The sequence below is a fragment of the Gymnoscopelus braueri genome (genome assembly GCF_963280865.1).
Source record: "Gymnoscopelus braueri genome assembly, chromosome: 22".
NCBI lineage: Eukaryota > Metazoa > Chordata > Actinopteri > Myctophiformes > Myctophidae > Gymnoscopelus > Gymnoscopelus braueri.
Genome location: NC_137624.1, coordinates 1383927 through 1407062, shown reverse-complemented (window position 1 = coordinate 1407062; position 23136 = coordinate 1383927).

The following is a 23136-nucleotide window of genomic DNA, read 5'->3' as shown; positions in this document are numbered from 1 at the left end:
ACGCTGGGGAGAGAGAGAGAGAGAGAGAGAGAGAGAGAGAGAGAGAGAGAGAGAGAGAGAGAGAGAGAGAGAGAGAGAGTTAAACCAGGCCTATCAGACAGGGAGTGTGTGTGTGTGGGGGGGGGGGGGGGGGGGTAGGACCAGGGGATAACACTGCACTGATGATTGGGGGGGAGGGGGGGGGGGGATTTCCGACATGCAGAATTAGACATAAATGAAGACACTGGTTGAAGACCTCTAGTCCTAAACACAACAATGATCATGAAACAGACAGAGTCTACACAATACAAATGATATGTTTGGGTTAACACAAGTGTTACATCGCTTTATGTTCTGATAGTAAACATTGGAATAGAGTGTTTGTTCACTGTCCCTCCAGCTCTTGATTAACCCATTAAAGGACGACTTCACCGCTTTTCAATCTATCTTCATATAATTGGTCCTCACTAATACTCATGATAAAATGGTACAATTTTTTTCTACTCGGTCTGTGTCTCAGAGGTGGGCTGTGGACAGTTCAGAGTCCCGTCTACCAGTGACATCATCAATGGGGAATCCAAGCTAATAGAAACTGCAGGCTTTCTATTCCTGGAAAGTTGCAATGGAATAAAAGAAGCCATTGTTCTCGTGTTAATAAAAATCTAAATAAAAAATGTGAAATCTTGTTGGAAAAAAAAATCATGCCTAACGATGATGTCACTGGTAGACGGTTTCTGGACTGTCCACAGTCCTCCTATGAGACACAGGCCGAGTAGGAAAAAATGGTACCATTTTATCATGAGTATTAGTGAGGACCAATTATATGAAGATAGGTTGAAAAGCGGTGAAGTCGTCCTTTAAGGCCTGAGGCCGATTTTTTTTAGGCCAGTTTTTTGAAGAAAAAAAAACATGTTGCAGGGGTTCTCAAACTTTTTCATGTCATGGCCGCGGACCCCCATCTCAAAATATTTTGTCCCAGGGACCCCCAGAAGCAAAGATTTGAGTTACAAATGTCCACTTTAAAAGACATTATATACAAAGATTAGCAAAAGTTTTCATGTTTTTACAGAAATAGCAGATCTACAACCTCATAGCGCGCTACGAGCTTGTACTGTAAATCTGCTATTTTTGAATAGCCAAAGAAATCTAAAGTGACACAGATGCGTTCCCAGTCGAGATACCAATTGTATCCAATCAGGAGAGAGAACTCACACAGGACACAGGAAGTGATGAAGTGACACGATTGGAACTGGAACACTATGTAATTGAAGCAGACAATGGGTACTTTTTCCTGATTGGCCACCTATACTGAAAATGTATTTTCTGTTCATTAAAGAGCTGGAGAGACAGGGAGACCCCTGTTACTGAACAAACACTCTAGGGCATAGTAGTGGCGGCCATTTTGTGGTGCCACGGATATAAAACCCATGAATTTTTCCCATAGAAATTTCCGAAAATATTTATATTAATTATTTTAAGCCTGGAACCAAGCCATCCAGGCTCCTGGTGAATCATGACCGTAAAACATTTGATTCTATGTCCAAAAATATTTGAATATTTAATTATACTATAATATAGTATAATTAAATATTCAAATATTATATTATTTATGTATTTTTATATATATATATATATATATATATATATATATATATATATATATATATATATATATATATATATATATATATATATATATATATATATATATATATATATATATATATTTTACTTAAAGGCATACTAGGTAACGTTTTCAACAAAACTAAAGTTAAATTGTATATCTTTTGTGAGTGGCAAAAGTTTCACAACACCCACTCCATGAATTTCACCCCCGGAAGCCTTTTATTTATATATTTTCTATTGAACGTGGACTGGGGGGACTTTCCCGGGGAAATGACGTCATCTGGCCGGAAAACGGAGGTGGAAATGCACTGGTTTCCTGTTTGGCCAGGAACTACCGCAACGGTTTCCTGTTTGGCCAGGAACTATCGCGCTAATAACAAAAAGGAACCTCACGCTGATTTTAAGAGAATGTAGGATTGGAAGATCGAAAAAGAACAGAAAAAGAAAGCACAGCTCATGGTAACTAATGCTCCACTGGCTAAGAGAAATGATCCGTAGATAGTATAAAACAATTAAAAGATCGCTTTTTGAAACGCTTCCGGCTTCCGGTGAAAACGAATGGAATTCTGGGTAATCGAGGACTATGGAAATTGTATGCAGTGACGGTAGTGACCAGCAGAGGTTGCTAAAAATCGTTAGTTGTGAATTTGCATTGTACAACTTTAATTTAATAAATACTTATTTTTTTTGCGGTTTTCTAATATTTTTTAAAACAGAACCAAACAGGGCGGCTGTGGCTCAGGATGTAGTGCAGGTCGTCCAATGATCCCTTGGGTCGGCGGTTCAAATCTGGACTCCTGCTGACCACATGTCGAAGTGTCCTTGGGCAAGACACTGAACCCTACATTGCCTCCAATAGACCATATTCACACGGCGGCCATATTGCCATTAACCCATTAACTGCCAGAGGTATTTTCATATTTTTTTAGCCAGTGCCAGAGATTTTTCTTTGAAAAAAAAAAAGTACTCAGGAGCCGAGATACAGAATTTTTAAGTTTTAAGTTAACAAGGAAGTGGATAGGAGTCTAGATCTTCGAAAAATCATATCTCCTTGGTCTTTGGGTCAAATTGGAAAAAAATTATATATAAAACGTAGATCTACGCGACTGGCACGTGGCGGCTTTAAATAGGTTCGCGTAGATCTACGTGATTGGCAGTGAATCAGTTCAGTTAATGAAATGCCACCCCAGTTGCCACCCCAGTTGCCACAGCAACGCAATGTTAAATTCCAAAATGGCCGCCGTGTGAATATGGACTATAGAGTACAGAAGTCCTGACGTCACTCGTTCATCCCCTGGGTTGCGGAAGTAATTTCTTTATGGAGAATAACATTGGGTCATCTTAAAATCGTCAAATATAAGAATTGTTGTCCAACAATAAACAAACTGTCTCGGCGATATTGTCAGGGAGGTGGATCTGTATCGTTTATGATAGTCAGTCACTCATATTTGATACAGTCTATTTCTGGCAAACATTTAATTAATTTGGCGGAAGTAACATTAGCGTTTTCTCACCGTCAGTTGATGCTTCATATCTATAAGAGTCAAACCAATTTGTTTATTTTTGGAACACAGTTCTTATTTGATGTGATATTAAACACGTCTATGGGAATTCAGAATGGGGGTGGAAAACCGCGACCCAGGTAGGATGTGTAAATTACGTCAGACTTCTGTGCTCTAATGATTACTATCACATTAGAGCTTTAACCTTTTAACGAAAACAAGTTTTGTTTTCACCCAAAAATATCACTTATCCTACCTTTCATGGAACTCTGAGAGTGTTTGTACACTCTCAGAGTTACAACCAGACAAATCAACTCTGGAACTCTGAGAGAGTTTGTACACTCTCAGAGTTACAACCAGACAAATCAACACTCTATGGCTTTGCAAGGCCCCACCGGCCCATGTAGGAATTGAGTGGCTTTTATTTCTTTTCTAGGTATTCGATTATTACATTTCCATTCCCAATAAACCCATATTTAGTGAGCTATACGAGTTGCATTCCAGGCCAATGTATTCCCCACTGGTTAAATATTAGCATGATTAGCACTTTTTTTCTCCTGTGGAAGGTAACAAGGCAGACGTTTTTTTTGTTTTGTTGTTTTGTTTTTAATCCCCTGGTGAACACACACACACACGCACACGCACACACACACACACACACACACACACACACACACACACACACACACACACACACGCACACGCACACACACACACACACACACACAAACACGCACGCACGCACACACGCACAAACACACTCACACACGCTCACTGGCATTAAATCATCTTCCCAGTGTGTTTTTCAATCGGTTTTGTTCTGCTCGGCAGCATTGCTTCATTCTGCCGTTGGTTCCACCATCCGACCAGAACACGACGTTCTTGCAGTGCTGGGGAAAAAAAAAACACACCAAGGTTGAACTTCGTCGCTGTCGCGTGGAAACCTCATATGTTCCAAAAAACGCTTCTTTTCAGGAAATGGGAAAGCAACAAAAAAAAAAGAACCAGCGTTCTCAACGGAGCCAATGTACTTATCAGTGGTGGAAAGTAACTTTACTCAAGTACTTTACTTAAGTACAACTTTGAGGAATTTCTACTTTACTGTATTATTTTCAGTACTTTTACTTCTACTCCACTACATCTCAGATCCAATTATTGTACTTTCACTCCACAAAAAATATTTGAAAACTTTAGTTACTATAGTTACTTTATAGATTTTGATTATTATTATAAAGTGCACATTAACCACTTCAGCCCTGTATACATTTCGGCCATCTGAAAATAGCGGATCTACAAGCTCACAATGCGTCGCGATGCGACACATTGTGAGCTTGTAGATCTGCTATTTTCAAAAGATCTCAACTTTTGATACTTTAAGTTTTTTTGAGGCCGATACCTTTGTACTTTTACTCAAGTAAATTTTGAATACAGGACTTTTTACTTGTAACAGAGTATTTCTACATTGAGGTATTGATACTTTTACTGGAGTACAAAATGTGATTATACTTTTTCCATCACTGGTACTTATTATCTAGTAACAAGCTCTTGTTGACACTTTTCATTGGTTCAATATTCATAAAAACCCACACACGAGCACTTTCACTTTCAGATTAAAAAAAAAACGCCAAAAAAGCAGATCTACACGCTCACAACACACACACGCATTGTGAGCTTGACGCTGTGCTATTTCCCGCTACTTTTGCGTATATACGACGAACCAGGGCATTCGTTTACGAGGAAAAAAACAAAGTTAGAATACGGAGATACAAGGTTATACCGCCCGACAGCTGCGACTATTTTTTTTTCTCCTCCGGCTTGTTTCTCCCCTGTAGCCGCAGCTATTTGTCTCGGCAGTCAGAACTGTTAATGTTGAGATTAGACGGCTGATGTTTCATCATTTTAACCAATATTGTTTCATGATAAACGAATGTAAAACCAAACGGCCAGGAACGGAACGGCGGCGCGCCGCAGGCTCCAATTCCCCACAGGAGGGGTTTTTAAGGAGAGAGAGAGGGTGTGAAAAAACTCTACCCGCCATGGTTATTAGCCCGGGTAATTTATTTTGTGTGTCAGAAAACAAGCAGGCCAAAAAAAAAAAAGGGAAAAAAAAGAATCTCAGGCTTTCTTTTCCATTACCAGACATTACAACCTTATTTCCATCACTGCACCCTTAAGTAATTTGAGAGAGAGAGAGAGAGAGAGAGAGAGAGAGAGAGAGAGAGAGAGAGAGAGAGAGAGAGAGAGAGAGAGGGAGAGAGAGAGAGAGAGAGAGAGAGTGGTAGGGGAAAAAAGAGGGTGTGTGAGTCTGGCGGTATTGTGTTGGCGTATGTTTAAAACCATTACTTTGCCTTTTAATCAAACGGCGTGCTGGGTGTCAAAACGCACTATTTTCGCCATGCATCTCCACCCTTCCCCGTGTTTGGCGCCGTTCCACCTCACTGGGTGACCTTGAAAATGTTTGCTCTCCTAAACGTCTCCCTCTTCCACCCCCCCCCCCACACACACACACACACACACCCACACACACACACACACCCCCGCCTGCCCCACCTAAAAATATATACATTTCAACACGGTGATGCATTGATATTCAAAAAGAAAATGGACTTTGTAATTTGTACTTTTTGAATACTCAAAGGTAGGCTAAGTGATATTTTTAGTTATTATTTTTTTCTTGTTAAAAAGGTTAAAGTACTATATTCTGATAGTAATCATTGCTAAAGAGCGTTTGTTTGGTCACAGGGGTCTCTCCAGCTCTTTAGTAAACAGAATATAGTAACTGTTCAGGTAGGTGACGAAATTTAAGCCAATTAGGAGAGAGCACTGAAAATGCATTTTCTGCTAAATAAAGAACTGGAGAGACATGGGAGACTCCTTTTACTGAACAAACACTATAGCAATGAGTACTATCAGAATATAGAGCTATTTAACACTTATTTTAACCAAAGTAAATCACTTACCCTACCTTTAAAGGCATAGTAGCCTATGCACCTTTGCCCTACACCACAAAACATTACATTATATATATTTATTAACACATAATCTTTGCTCTATACACGCAGTTATCAGCCAATGGAGTATCGCGTGGTGTTGTTTCCCTCTCGCAGTATTTTTGGTGTTTTCACTGTTTGTTTTGGTTGGCCCAAAAATGTCACCAAGACAAACAGTGAAAACACCAAAATACAGCGAGAGAGCAATGTGTTTCTGCAGGTAAACACCACCTCACTACTGCAGTGGCGGATGACCAGTGGTGGAAAAAGTACTCAAATGTTTGACTTCAGTAAAAGGTATCAATACTGCAATATAGAAATGCTTTGTTACAAGTAAAAGTCCGGAATTCAACATGTACTTGAGTAAAAGTACAAAAGTATTGGCATCAAAATGTACTTAAAGTACCAAAAGTAAAAGTGCTCATTATGCAGAATGTCCCATTTCAAGCATCGCATGCTCGCGACGCATTGTGAGCTTGTAGATCGTCTATTTTCAAATGGCCGAAATGTATACAGAGCTGAAGTAGTTAATGAAGGTTTTCGTTATAATAATCTAAATGTACAAAGTAACTAGTAACTAAAGTTTTCAAATAAATGTAGTTGAGTGGAGAAGTAAAAGTATTGGAAATTGGAAATACTCAAGTAAAGTACAAATACCTCAAAATTGTACTTAAGTACAGTAAGTAAATGCACTTAATTACTTTCCACCACTGCTGATGACTGCTGTGCTGGTATAGAGGGAAATGATGGGTAAAAAACATACACATATATGTATTTATTTTGTTATTTGAACACAGGGCAACGATACATACTATGCCTTTAAAGGAGCACTGCATCCATTTTCAACCCATCTCCATGTAATTGGTCATCACTGACGCTCATTATAAGATTTATAATCTTATATAGACCATTTCTGTCTGTGGGCTGTGGACAGTTCAGAAACCTGCCTACCATCATTAGTAGGCAGGTTTGGTAATGATTTTTTTAATGCAAGAACAATGGCTTCTTACAAGTAAAAGAAGACTTTTTTTGGTGTTATTTCATTTTTTTTTAAATGCTTTTGCATTACGTATATATTTGTTTATGTTCCCTCATAAGGGATAGGTGAAGGTTTTTTTACAAGCACAAAAAAAGAAAAAGGGTCGAAATGTCTGTTAACAACAGGAACATAAAACATGTGGATTATTATTTATTTTTTAACATGAATGATTTACTGTTTTAACATGTTTGGACTCAATAAAGTATATATATATATATAAAAAAACGAACAATGGCTTCTATTTCAGCATTGCTGACTTTCCAGGAAAATAGGCTGTAGTTTCTATTAGATTGGAATCTCCATCGATTATGTCACTGGTAGGCAGGTTACTGAACTGTCCACAGCCCACCAAAATAATATCAGGCACAGATAAACCATGAATTATTGCATGTGTGTATGCATGCATGCGTGTGTGTGTTTGCGTGCGTGTGTGTGTTTGCGTGCATGCGTGCGTGCGTGCGTGCGTGCGTGCGTGCGTGCGTGCGTGCGTGCGTGCGTGCGTGCGTGCGTGCGTGCGTGCGTATGTGTGTGCGTATGTGTGTGCGTGTGTCCGTGCGTCCATGCCTGCGTCCGAGCGTGCGTGTGCGTGCACATGTGTGCGTGCACATGTGTGCGTGTGCGTGTGCGTGTGTGTGTGTGTGTGTGTGTGTGTGTGTGTGTGTGTGTGTGTGTGTGTGTGTGTAGCTGTCCTAACACATTTCTCTGCAGCCATCAGCCATGATTAACCACCTGCTGTTGCCGCGGGAACAAAGCACGCTAATCCAATATGTATTTCTGACATCTTAAATATCAGCCAATCCCCTGGCAGCATGCACACACACACGCACACACACACACACACACAATCCCCTGGCAACACGCGCCACTTTTCACCGGGATGGAATTCTAAAACATATTTTTCTAATTTATGGAGCGACTATAAATCAAAATTAAGGCCGTTGGACAACGAAATATACATCAGTGAACTGACGACGACGAAGAAGAAGAAGAAGGCTCACACTGCAACATATGTCCTGTGTGTGTGTGTGTGTGTGTGTGTGTGTGTGTGTGTGTGTGTGTGTGTGTGTGTGTGTGTGTGTGTGTGTGTGTGTGTGTGTGTGTGTGTGTGTGTGTGTCTGTGTCCTCACAGCTGATATGCCCTACCTTGATGTTGTATGTGGAATAGCTAAAATGTCTATCAATAGGCTTATAACATGATACATACTGTGTTGATATTTGTACACAATCTGGAAATTCGTTTTGTAGCACAGATTACATGCATGAAGGTCCTATCGTCAGTATAGGTACTTATGTTATTATTATGGTTGCAATACCTGAAATTCAGGTACAATTTGTATATTATATTATATTACATCATATTATATTAACAAACTGTGTTAGAGTATATGTATATGAGCTGTTTGAACTTGTAAGACGTGTGTCATTGATTAATTCCCAAAAATAAGGACCAAAGCGTGTCCCATATCAGTTTATTAAGGGACACGTCTTTTAGTTTCCATATAAGGGATGATTCCGTATTTGAAAAGGACGGTTGGCAACCCTAGTTATTATGTCTCAAGGGTATGCATGTGGTTATAGCTTTGGGAGCTTTGATTTGAGTGTAAAATGGTTAACGTAGCTATTTTCCTCTCACATGTGAATTTAACTGATATAAATGGAATGACTGTCGTTCATTGGCCTTTTAACGTGCTTGTAGTCCATTAGAACGTTGGTTTTCAAACCTTTTCATGTCAAGGACCCCCAAAAATTTAATGTATTTGGCCGCGGAGCCGCATCTCAAAATATGTTGTTCCAGGGACCTTCCAGAAGCAAAGATTTGAGTTACAGGACTGTTCTTTAGTTGGTCTCTGCTGCATCCGTATCTCTGAAACACGAGATAAGCCCAATTTATGCTCCGTGGACACAATGGTTGTGAGCTTGCAAGTCTGTTATGTCGACTCAGGTACTTTTGCCCGATTTTTTTTACCGTTATTTCTTTCTTTTTAAATGCAAAAATTAATTCTAATCAATTAGATCTTATTAAAGTTAATAAAAAATAGAACATTTTCAAATAGCTGCAGCCTACAATCGTAGATCTTTTTAGAACATTTCTGAAGACTTTTGAAAGATCTGTATAATGCCATGCCCAAATAAGGCTGAAAGTGGTAAAAAAAAATGTGGACACATCGGCCACGTAATTGCCGATACCGAATACGATGTCATATTGTGTTCCTCTGCCCAGGGTTATGTGTCTCTGTCGAGACTGTGGAGTGTTGTGAGCTTGTAGATCGGTTATTTTCAAATAGACAATGTACGGTGTACAGGCTTCAAGTGGTTAAACTGAGTTTTATGCTATATTATCTCATTTTACCCGGGACCCCAGTGGAACCTCTTCAAGGGCCCCTGGGGGGTCCCCGGACCCCTCTTTGAGAACCAGTGCTATAGAGAGCATGGAAGCGGTGGCCAATGTCCCCCCCCCCCTCCCTTGTCGCCGCCACCACCACCACTGTCCCAACGTGGCCGGTGACGATCATTGTATGTGACTCCTCAATTTCGCTGCTTCCCTGAATGCGCAGCACATTTGTGGCGTTGCATTACCGCTCTGAGCCGTCTGGACAAGCGCTGCAAGCAGCAGGTAATGGATTTTTTCTGGACCGTGATCCCGCGGCTGACTGAGACACCGAGACCATCCTTTTACTACTAAGAACCCAGACAAGTCCAAACATTATTCTATTTGTTCATCTTCTGCTGTAGCATTGGTCGCAACGATGCCCTTTTGTGCTTGGCCTTTAAATGCTACTGTGTAAAAAAAATTAGCGCTGTTTATTCTATCAACGACCCATTACAGGATAAGTGGGAAAAACTAGCCCGGATAATTGTTTATAGTGGCCTTAATGGACGCACTAATGACCGCGTTTCATGCCTCCTAATGAAAATAAAGTATATTTTTCAAGCATATAAAGTTTGTGGCCGTTAGGGCGGGTAATTGTCGTAATGTTTTGTTATTGCTATTTATGTAAATAAGCACGTTATCTTTAATTAAAACCATTTGAATCAGGTGAAATATGATTTTGGGGAAAATTCATTCACACTCATTAGCACGTGTGGAAAATCAAGGCGACGTTCATTTCAGGACCTCGGACCGCGCGCATAAGAGTGAAAAATGTGTAGGAGGCAATTTGCATGTAAAATTGTGCTGTCAAATATGTTTTAGGAACGTGATTTTGAATGTTATTCAAGCACTGATACTTTTGGTATGCAAAGTGCTGTTGGTTTACAGGTTATCGTTTAGTCAACAAAACACTTTCACGAAATAGCTCACAGCTATTGTTTTTATTTGTTTTGACGACCGCATTTCACTTTTATGTTGAAGCAATTTGCAAAGGTTTTCAAACACATCAGCCAGTTGTTACCAGCAATGAAATGTTGGGCAAGCAAGAGAAGTTGAGAAAATAAAAAAAAGTTAAGAAAATGTTACAGATGCAGGTTAAAATTGTATGAAAATGTCAACATTCCATTCAGCTACTTTGTGACACAATTTTATGGCAACTTCAGGGTCAGAACATTTACACTTGCTGTAACTATAATCTCCTCTCTCTGAATTATGTGTCTTTCTCTATAAGCCTCCCACGGCTGCTAAATGTTATGCCTTATATGAAGCAGATTGTGTTGTATTTTTCCATGCAGTGCCAAAGCCTTTCTTTCTTATTATGAACATGTAATGAAACTGCATAGAATATGTACCCCCATAACCTTATTTGCGAAAATGTAATCTATTCTTAGAGGACATTATTTGCAGAAGTAGCATATGTGGCAAATTACATTTGATATAGGCTGATACTTCCATATTTTCAACATAAGGCAATGAACGATTTGTTGACTAGAAGTGTGCAAAAAATACTATGCGACTGCAATTAGTGGCATACATAATGTCGTCTCTGTCGGTTGGAAACCTCATATGTCCAAAATATGTCCAAAACTTTTCAGGATTCAAATAAAAAAAACAGCAAAAGTAGAAGATCTACAAGCTCAAAACGTGACACTTCACGCCACGTTTCGAGCTTGCGGATCTGCTACTTTTGATACTGCTGTATACGCCGTAGTATGATCAAGTCGGACATACATTTACGGATGGACACAACAAAAAGAGGTTTCTGCCTGAGAGCGACGATATGTATATCATCACTGTCAGGTGGAAACCTTGTATGTGGAAAAGAAATGTTCCAATGGATCCAATGTAGTTATTATTTAGTCACAAGCTATCGTTGATACCTTTCATTGGTTCAATATTCATAAAAGTCACAGACACACTTAACCATTTTCATTTTCAAAATGTTTCAAAAACAGCCGCATAATTATGTAGATCTGCTATTTTCGGGACATTTTCGCGACACTCTTGCGCGAAGAAGCAGCGCGTTGACTTAATGGAAAAACATACAGTCAAAATATGGAGATACAAGGTTTCTGCCCGCGGCAGCAAGGATATATATATATTCCGTATGCGTCTGTGTACGCACGTATAACGTGTAGAAGGGAACTAGTGTGCAAGGAGGGGGGACTGGGGACAGACGGGGGGATGGACGGTTTTTCATTTTGTGTTTCGCTCCAGCTTTTGCCCCCCCCTTCTACAGAAGGATCCAATCAATCTGCCAGCTATTAAGTTTGTTAATTGATAATGCATACTAATTAGGCCGTGTGCCGTTTCCTTGGGAGACTCTGAGGAGGTAATTGTAGGCAGCGGTCCAAATGGAGTCGACTACAAGCTGTGCCAGGTTGGAAATCCATTAAAGCAGAGAGATTGGAGAAGTTGAGGAGAGAGGGGGGGGGGATGCGTGCATGTTTGTATGTGTGTGTGTGTGTGTGTGTGTGTGTGTGTGTGTGTGTGTGTGTGTGTGTGGGGGGAGGGGGGGGGGGGGGGTTAGGGGGAGGAGACCATAGCAGGTGGGGAGGAAACAGGGAGGATTGGGGTCAGCTCCACTGCCAGTCCAACGTGGACATTTTCTAGTAGAGAGAGCTGATCGTTATTTCTCTATCATCGGTTTGGCGGAAAGTAACTAAGTACAAGTACTCAACTAAATGGTAAAATGGTGCATTAATACAGCTTACTTCCTTCGTCCAAAGTGCGTTACAATGAACCTTACATTCACACACACATTCACACACACATTCACGGCAGAGGAGACCATGCAAGGCACCCAACCTGCTCATCAGGAGCAGTTAGGGGTTCAGCGTCTTACTCAAGGACACTTTGACACTAACCCCAGCGGGGTAGCCGGGAATCGAACCTTCCCAGTTTCCCGAGTGGTCGCTGTACCTCCTGAGCGACTGACTCCCCTTTACTTGAGTATTTCCATTTTTTCTTTTTTTCCTCTTTTTTATACTTAAAGGAATAGTTCACCCAAAAAAGTACTTATTTTCTATCAATTACACACCCCATGAAGCCTTGAATTCATGGAGATGTTTTTAATTTTTGACACATTCCTGAACCAATAATTTGATGACCGGGTGTATATTGTGGCGAGGTTACTTTTCTGTGATGTTGACACTTGATGGATTATATTTCTTATGGTGGAGGCGAGTGGGTAATGATGCCACAACAAGGATATCCAGTACTTTCTTTACTTGGCGGAACGCAGGTTTACAGGACATCAGCACAATAACGCGGTACAGGTATGTTTAGAACTCACACAATAACTGCAATACAGTCTTTGGTTGTCAGTCCGTGGCTCCCGAGTAGAGGCGGAGGATAATTCACTCAAACGTCTATACACTTTGGAAACCGGAACACAACTGACTCAAACAGGCGGGCTGCAGATACACAACAGAACCTCTGGTGCCCGAGAGCCAATACGAACACATTATACTCAGCAGCGCACACACTATAGGCTGGCAGCAACACAGATACTAGGGATAGGCTGGCATTTGTTCCCGCGTTACACTCCCCCCCCTCTAGACTGCTGAGTCCCTTCAGCACCTTCAGGTTAAGTTAACCAGTACAAGGCAATCACAAACACATAATAAACAGAACAATAACAGGTATGCAATACTTGTTAAACTTGTCAGGAAACCTGTTCAGTGGCTTCAAAAGGCAATTACTTAATTCAACTCAAAATGTCTCTCATTCAAAACCTTTGTCCTTTACAATGTCTTTCTGCAAAACAAAAAAAAAAAATCACACCCAGTGTGAAGTGGGCGGTGTCTTGCTAGCTAATCACAATACTGAATGGAGTCAACCAATCATGTACAAAAAATAAATACATTTATTGAAACACTCTTTATGAGAGTGATGAGAGAGAGTGATGAGAGAGAACCACAATGTGTGATTCTTTATGGTTTTTTTTAAGTGCATAGTCCTATTTATAGGGCTATGCACATGTGTCATGTTTCCCTAGCCAATCACAGTCCTAAATAGACTGTGATTGGCCAATCACGGTGCAGGGTTAGGGGGGTACACTGGTGGCCAATCACAGTGCAGGATTTGGTGTGCAAATATCCAAACCTCACATATAGGGGCGGTTTCACCGCCCAAAATTCCATGTCTCATTTCAATCAGGGCTATCCTGGTAGTGGGCAGCTGTCTACTGGCCTACCCCTTTTGGTCACCTGGGAAGACTCTGAAATTCTCTGTCTGGCCCAGAACCTGAGACTCTGATGGGTGCAGGCTGGGCAGAGTCTCCGGTGGGCGCAGGCTGAGTAGAGGGGGGTCAGGAGGTTTCTTTGGACGCGGGCTGAGTAGAGTCTCTGGGGGACGCAGGCTGAGTAGAATCTCTGGAAGACACAGGCTGTGTAGGTACTCTGGAGGATGCAGGCTGAGTAGGTTCTCTGGAGGACGCAGGCTGTGTGGGTTCTCTGGAGGACGCGGGCTGGGTAGGTTCTCTGGAGGACGCAGGCTGTGTAGGTTAGGAGAGTCGGGAGGTGTCTTTGGAAGCTTGACTGGCGGTGGCTGTCTAGCGGAGGTGTCAGGAGGTTTCTTAGGAAGCTTGACTGGCGGGAACTGTCCAGCAGAGGTGTCAGGAGGTGCTTTGTCTGGGGTTTGCAGCTCACCGGTTTCAGGGATGTCGTCAACCAGTTGCTGCGATTCCCAGGTGGGTGAGGGAGAGTTCTCCATGGCTCCACTGAGAATCCCAAGACAGGGGTCTCTCAGTAGTTTGGTGCTGAGGGGAGGCAGTTTGCAGACTTGAATGGGCCTCTCTTTGTAATTATCCACAAAGCCATGGCCCGATGGTACACAGTCTGTCAGGTCAGCTGGCTGTAGGACTGCTGTAGCTCCTAGCTTGGGGGTCTCACCCCATACACTACTCTCACATTGCTGTGGGAAGGTTGGAGGGTCCATGAGAAGCACTTTGGAGACTGTATTGCTCGCCACTGACCTCCCAGTGATGTAGCTTGGCACTGGCTCGCCCTCAATGAACAACTCTCCTCCCTCTTGTAAGGATACATCAGCTGTCAGCATGAAGTCGACTCCCTTTCCGGTCTCAGCATTCAGGAGGCTAGCTGTTTTGTCATCTGACAGGTTCTCTAGTTGGGGCTGCTGGAATGGCTCTTTGGAAATCACAGAGGCTTCCTCCTCTGTGTTGACCACACACTGGACAGGCATGTGTTTCACTGATACAGGAACTATTAGGCTGGGGCCTTCACTCTTGGCTCTGCCTGTAGCAATGACTAGTGAAGGGTTGTTGTTTACCCCTTGAGGAGGCATGACGTGCCTGCCTGTATTGCTGGTCAGGCCTGGTCCATCGGACGTTCCATGTTGCTGTTCCACTTTTTGGGCATGGCTTGGAAGGGGCACATCAGCAGCAGGTCGCTCCATGGCCGTGGGCGTTGTGGAGAATTGCAACTGTCCTACTTGGTCTCCTAGTTGTTTATCTAACATCACATGGGCTTCCTGTTGCAGTGGTGATGCTGCTGAGGATTCTCTCTGCTGACAGAATTCACTGAGGTGACGAGGAACGTTGGAAGGTGGGACAGACTGACTGTAGCGTTGTTTCAGCTGGTCAGTGAGGCGCACGTAGTCTTCCCTTACATGCTCTGGCAGGGAGTAGACAAAGCGCATTGCAGACTCAGAGCCACTCAGTTGCTCATAGAGCTCGTCCAGCTTTTCTGCATAGCTCCACCGAAGTTCCTGAGCCGTTCTCTCCAAGAACATAAAGATTTCGTTCCAGACCTCAGCAGAAGATTGAGAGGGAGTAGAGACTGTTGCTCCCTGACTAATGTCTGCCTGGTCTAGGCCCTGTGGTTGAGGCCCTTGCAGAGTTTTGGCTGGCTCCCCCCACATCTGCTTTTGCAGCAGCATTTGTTGCAGAAATTGTTGATTTTGCTGCTGCATGTGCTGCTTTTGTTGATTTAGCTGCTGCTGCAAGATGCTTAGCCAAGCTGGTGCCTGTTCTGGGCTAGCACTTGCTCCATCCTCACTCTCTGTTTTGGTTGGTCTTCTTGACTCCATCTCCTCTTTTTCGTTTTTTCAACTTTTCCCCCCTTTTTTTTTCAACTTTTAACTTCACCTATCCAGGCGGAGATTGGCGCTGATTACGTCCGTTGCGGTGACTTTACAGGTGTAATGGGACCCAGTGGGTTTGCAGGTCATCTCTGTGTGAGCAGACTGGACTGGACTGGACTGCAGTCACGTGACCTAGTCAGTTCGAGGTGCCGGCCGGCGAAATGGACGTGTTTGTTTACAACAGCACGGTGCAAGCTAACTGCTAGCATACAGGCTACAGTCTGTTCTGTAGGCTACTTGGTCCAACGTTTGTTTTTCTTTTTTTTTCTGAAAGTCCCGTTTCTGACACCATTTGTGGCGAGGTTACTTTTCTGTGGTGTGGACACTTTATGGATTATATCACTTATGGTGGAGGCGATTGGGTAATGATGCCACAATAAGGATATCCAGTCTTTACTAGGCGGAACGGCAGGTTTACAGGACATCAGCACAGGTACGTTGATAAACACACACAATAACTGTAATACGTGTCTTTGGTTGTCAGTCCGTCCGAGTAGAGGCGGAGGATAATTCACTCAGACGTCTATACACTTTGGAAACCGGAAAACACTGACTCAAACAGGCGGGCTGCAGATACACAACAGAACCTCTGGTGCCCGAGAGCCAATACGAACACATTATACTCAGCAGCGCACACACTATAGGCTGGCAGCAACACAGATACTAGGGATAGGCTGGCATTTGTTCCCGCATTACAATATCACATTATTGGCTTAGGAATGCGACAAAAAATACAAAATCTCCATGAGTTCAAGGCTCTATGGGATGTGTAATTGGCTACCACCTGTTTTACCTTTCAATGCTGCACACACTGGTCTTTGAAACAGCGCCTAATTTAAAAAACTGCTATGTCCCCCCCCCACATATGCTTATGTTTCAAAATAACGTACACACCTGTATATGATGCTAATGTTTCTATAATAAAAGGTACACACCTGCATATGATGCTAACATTCTAAATATCATGTACACACCTGCATATGATGCTAACATTCTAAATATCATGTACTGTACACACCTGCTTTCGCTTATGCTATCTGTACAGTATGTATGTACATATCTTCATTTGTTCTGCAACCTGTTCTATCTCTTTCTCTTTGCTCTCACTCTACTCGATCCTGTCTCTTCTCACAGAATCCTACAAAACAATGGCGCACACGAAAACAAGCATTTAACCCACTGCTTTACACCTGTAAACCTGTGATGCAGTGGTGTAAAGTAAATAAGTACATTTACTAAAGTACTGTTGTACTTCAGTAAAAATCTGAGGATTTTTCACTTTACTGGAGTATTTGCAATTTTCAATACTTTCACTTCTACTCCACTACATCTCAGAGGCAAATATTATACTTTTACTCCACTACAATCATTTGCAAACTTTAGTGACAAGTTACTTTGTAGATTTGGATTATTATTACAAAACATGAATTAACCGGTTCATCCCTATAAACTTTGGCTATTTGAAAATAGCAGACCTACATTTGCGAGGCGTTGTGAGCTTGTAGATCTGCTATTTTCAAAATATTTTATATATATTAAATATATTTAATATAACACTTTTCTACATATTGAGTAGTTATATTTTTGGTATTTTAAGTATATTTTGATGCCAATACCTTTGTACTTTCGCAAAGTAAATTGTTTGATTCCGATAGTTTAATGCTTTCATTCCTGACAGCTTGCTAATGCTATTATCACAAATGGTAGAGTTTATATCCTGATACCCCCTGTCCTGTATTAAAGTACGGGTTAGTCGTTAAAACGTTGTGTGATTGACATGCATTTAACCCAATGAGATCTGTGTCCCAGCTCTTTCTGATTGGCTGTTGCATTGATGGCTGGCTTGTTAATTGAGTTGTTGTTTACTGTCCCCTACACACTGTCAGTGTCACCACGCCAGTTCATTCATAGATTCAAGTAGGTTCAAGAGAGAAAGCACGCACACACATGCACGCATGCACACACACACACACGCACGCGCACGCGCACGCGCACGCGCACGCGCACACACGCACACATACGCACACACACTCACACTCACACTCACACACACAAACAATGAAGACCCTGTGAACTGTCAGTCTGATGAACAAATGAAACTGTCCCTCACACACGCACACGGACACACTGGGTGTCATGTCTAACACATGTCCTGCAGCTCCCCTCCATGTCATTAATGTTGAGAGACAAAGTGACAAAGTGACAAAGAGCCTCTAAACACGAGTCACTTTGCTCATAAAATCTCACCTTGTATTCAGAAGGTATAGTAGTACATATGCTCTGTCATATGACGGTGTCACGTGCTGACAATAACTGATCTACAAGCGCTGCATGCTTATGCATCTGCTATCATCGTCTTAAAGGGGAATACCTCTCATGTTCAACATTGAACTATATCATTAATACACCTTAAAGCTGTTGTGCGGAAATAAGAAAAAAGCTCCCCCCCTTCTATGTTGCCTAGAACTGGAGAATTGATTGTTGAGGTCATGTGATCAGTGACATACGGCCGGTGTGTCCGCCCTCTAGGCTGTTGCATTCACTAGAATGGGGAATCTCACTTCCAGCTGAAACAGTGCGACTTGTAGTAGTTTATAATGGCATTATGGTTATATATCACATTTCACAAGACTTGTAGATAATAGAGATCAATTGGCTGAAAATGCTCTAATAAGTCTTAACTTTATATTCAAGTCGCACTTGAATCGTTTCAGCTGGAAGTGAGTTTCCCCATTCTAGTGAATGCAGCAGCCTAGAGGGCGGAGCCAAAAGTATACCGTACGTGTATATCACTGATCACATGACCTCAACAATCAATTCTCCAATTCTAGGCAACACAGAAGAAATAACAACAACAACAGCTGTGGAAATAACAAAAAATATATAATAATAATAACAGCAGTGTATTAAAGACATAGTTCAATGTTGAAAATAAGTGGTATTCCCCTTTAAGTCAAAGTATAAATCAAAAGCATGAACTGAATATGTTTAAATGCGTGTAAATGGCTGATTTAAGCAGTCACACCTGTTCGTGGGACATTTGTTATGTAGCTACAGGATTTTAGATTGGGGCTCTATCTTAGGCCGAAGTCTAAACCCACTATTTGGGAATGTAGCATGGCGCAAGGGGCGTTCCCGTGCAAAAGTTGCTATTTTCCGATACCAGCCTTATCCCTAAAACACTGGCATAGGTGTGGTTTGGGCGTTACATTAATAAAACCAATCACCGTACCAGACGCTTCTCTTTAAGAGAAGACTGTGCCTAGGTGGGTTTGGCGAAAGGGCCTACTCTGTGTAGAGTTTGCATGTTCTCCCCGTGTCTAATCCTGGTCGCTAAACTGCCTCCCCCATGACAGCCGGGGCTTCTTTCCCCTCCTGAGGGGAAAAGAACTGGTTGGAATAACGTGTTCCTTCCACGCGCTACGTCCTTCCGGGGAAACTCCCCCGGCCCTGTCAGGTGAATAGAAGGTCAGTTGGCTCTCATGCATTGAAGGAGGCATGAGCTCAGCTCCTTACATTTGATACACAAAATTATTACTCACACATTGGTGGTTATAGAGATCTTTAAATTACAGCAATCTGCTTGTGTTCTGGATGAATTAAGCAAAATATCTGGTGTGGTTATGGCAAACACAGATCAAATGACATTGTATTTGTCGTTGATAAGCTTAACTGGCATGCGTCTGTGTCCATTCACTCTGCAGTCGCACTGAGGCACTTATAACGTTGGACACTATACACCCGACGTTTGCTTCATACGCTGTAGCCTTTGATTACCTTTGAATAAAACCATATTTGATAGACATAAGTATCACCTACATGTTACTGATTATAGAGAATGTTATATTTTTGTAATCCGTTCTTTATTTCCTGTGCAATGGATTAATAAAGCTGGAAGTGTGTATTTTGGAGACAATGGCATAGAACTATACACAAATTGTCTTTTTTTTTGTCTTTGAATAGACTATCATCTTCAAACACAATTGACACAAGGAATAGACACTCTCACTTCTGCTGACACAGAGATTTGCTGAGAATTAGGAGAGAGGGAGAACTTTGAATGTTGTACCGTTGTGCCTGCCCCGACTCCCGACATTCCCATTGCAGGCGCGCTCTATCAAACTGATTCGGCATAGCGGGTGGTTTTAGACTTGTGTGGGCAAGATAGCAATTTTAGGGAAAGCACAACAACACGCCCACGGCCTCTAGTATTGTGGCTGTCGGTGTCACTCACTTTGCTATCTTGAAACCTTGGCTGTCGTCTGTCCAGCTGTCGAGTGTGGCACACTACGCATGAGAACAGATGGTTATCTTCTGTCCAGACAGTGGCTCTCCCTGAATTTTTGTGGAGATGACTGATTTATCCTGCTGAGCATCAATTTCCTCGATGCACAACAGGTGCGCAGCCACACCCAGCTCTGAGTACACTTATAGTTTGACTCAGGCCAGGTGTGACTGCTTAAATCAGCCATCCTCCACAACCTACAGTGTTCTAACTCAGTGGTTCTCAGCGACCTTGCAGGGTGCGACCCCCAGAAATAATCATATTTGAACTGGGGAGCCTCCCACCCTGATAAGCACTTGGAATTGTAGGAGTTGAGGCATTACATAGTTTAGCTGGGAGGGAATTCGTCAAAAAATCATCAAGATTGTGCACTTGGTGAAGTTTTAGATTTTTGGCATGGTGTTAGGTATGGGCATAAGGTTTTCAAAAACCATCGCAAACGAGTTGGGCTCGTCCCCCAGTGGTCGGTTTGCAATAACTCCAATATTAGATCAGTATACGGTTGAAACCATAATTGATAGAAAATATTTTTCAATTGATTCTGTTACTATTGGGCATGCTAAATAGCATACAAAAGACGGTGTCCACAATGGCTGCTGGGAACTTGAAATCTCATTCATTACTCAACCTAAAAAGATGTTTTTGTGTCTAACTCTAGGTTTTAGGGCTCAAGAAATGTGACTGAATCAGTTAGTTATTTATGGCCAAATTTATGATTTTTTACATATTCCCTCCCAGCTAGGGACATTTGGTACTTGAATTTGGCAATAAAATATAAATAAATAATACATTAACAATTATTTGCATTGCATTGCATTCTGAGTAGGAACAGCCAAACCATAACAAGATTATACTGTACCATTTACATTATTAATATCAAGTCTTTACAGTTCAGTGTCTGTGTGTGTGTGTGTGTGTGTGTGTGTGTGTGTGTGTGTGTGTGTGTGTGTGTGTGTGTGTGTGTGTGTGTGTGTGTGTGTGTGAAAAAAAACCCCAGAGATGTACGGTTTTGCGAATACACCCGTCGAGTGTCATAACCGTAGATCTACGTGTGTTCAAATTATTATTATTGGCCGGGTTTCCCAAACGAATTTGAGCTTGTGCGTATAGCCTAGAAGCTGCGTAAGAGCCTCCACGCAGCTGCGCAGTAGCAACCCCCCTACGCACTATCTTCGTTAGTAGCAGCTGTGTGTGCCCTACGTGCCATCTAAACTGGCTTCTGGAGACACCATCGTCGTAGGTTCTCAAGCGCACGGCTACATTCGGAGACAGCATGCACGTAAAGACCTCCTGGACGAAGCCTACGTAAAGCCTACGTAAACTACGTAGTGCTGTCCTATGCTACACAGCAGTTTAAACTCCCTTTGCGAACAGTGAAATGGATCATAAAAATACCAGAGCCAACGGTCAGATGTCCTGAAGCAGTCCACTCCAAATACAACTTTTGAATAATATATTTATGAATTAAATTACAGTGGTGAGGTGACATCTGCAAGGTAAATAAAACACTAAAGTGTCCCCATTATGCAAGTAAATTAAATATACTTAAAATACCAAAAGTAAAGGTATGCAGAATGTCCCATTTCCCAAATTTAATATGTATTAAAATCTTTTGAAAATAGCAGATCTACAAGCTTGTGAGGCGTTGTGAGCTTGTAGATCTGCTTTCAAAAGATTTTTTAACCATTCATAAACATGGCGAGCGCAATAGCTGTCACTTTGTGAGAGGAACTGGGGACTTTCATCATAACGTTTAACTATAAAACGTAGAAATTAAAGAAACATGCTCAGCATCATTTATATACCTTTAGTTAACTTGGCTTATGCTTAATATTTGTATCAGATTATCGGATCATCCGTGAGAGTACAATTTGTAAACTTCGGGTTCATGCATAGAGGACGAAGCAGCGCAGCCGCTCGCCCTACCCAAAAGCAGGGCCGGATACAGAAATTATTAATTGGGGGGGCATTAGGAAATGCTGGGGGGGCGGCTTCCGTTTTTTTTGCGTTTTTTCCGGCTGTTTGTGTAATACTGCTTCCTATTGTTTAGGAGTAGTACTGCATGTGTGTGTGTGACTGTGTGTGTGGAAAATCAGGGCAGAGGATTATTTGAATTGTGCAATGATACATGATGGAATATGATTAAGGATTATTTTGATTATGGTAAGCTCACATTTCATATCATGACATAAATGTAACTTTCACAAGCCCCCCCCACCCAAAAAAAATAAAAAAAATCTTTTAACCTAACTATACACAAATTGTCTTTTTTTTTGTCTTTGAATAGACTATCATCTTCAAACACAATTGACACAAGGAATAGACACTCTCACTTCTGCTGACACAGAGATTTGTTGAGAATTAGGAGAGAGGGAGAACTTTGAATGTTGTACCGTTGTGCCTGCCCCGACTCCCGACATTCCCATTGCAGGCGCGCTCTATCAAACTGATTCGGCATAGCGGGTGGTTTTAGACTTGTGTGGGCAAGATAGCAATTTTAGGGAAAGCACAACAACACGCCCACGGCCTCTAGTATTGTGGCTGTCGGTGTCACTCACTTTGCTATCTTGAAACCTTGGCTGTCGTCTGTCCAGCTGTCGAGTGTGGCACACTACGCATGAGAACAGATGGTTATCTTCTGTCCAGACAGTGGCTCTCCCTGAATTTTTGTGGAGATGACTGATTTATCCTGCTGAGCATCAATTTCCTCGATGCACAACAGGTGCGCAGCCACACCCAGCTCTGAGTACACTTATAGTTTGACTCAGGCCAGGTGTGACTGCTTAAATCAGCCATCCTCCACAACCTACAGTGTTCTAACTCAGTGGTTCTCAGCGACCTTGCAGGGTGCGACCCCCAGAAATAATCATATTTGAACTGGGGAGCCTCCCACCCTGATAAGCACTTGGAATTGTAGGAGTTGAGGCATTACATAGTTTAGCTGGGAGGGAATTCGTCAAAAAATCATCAAGATTGTGCACTTGGTGAAGTTTTAGATTTTTGGCATGGTGTTAGGTATGGGCATAAGGTTTTCAAAAACCATCGCAAACGAGTTGGGCTCGTCCCCCAGTGGTCGGTTTGCAATAACTCCAATATTAGATCAGTATACGGTTGAAACCATAATTGATAGAAAATATTTTTCAATTGATTCTGTTACTATTGGGCATGCTAAATAGCATACAAAAGACGGTGTCCACAATGGCTGCTGGGAACTTGAAATCTCATTCATTACTCAACCT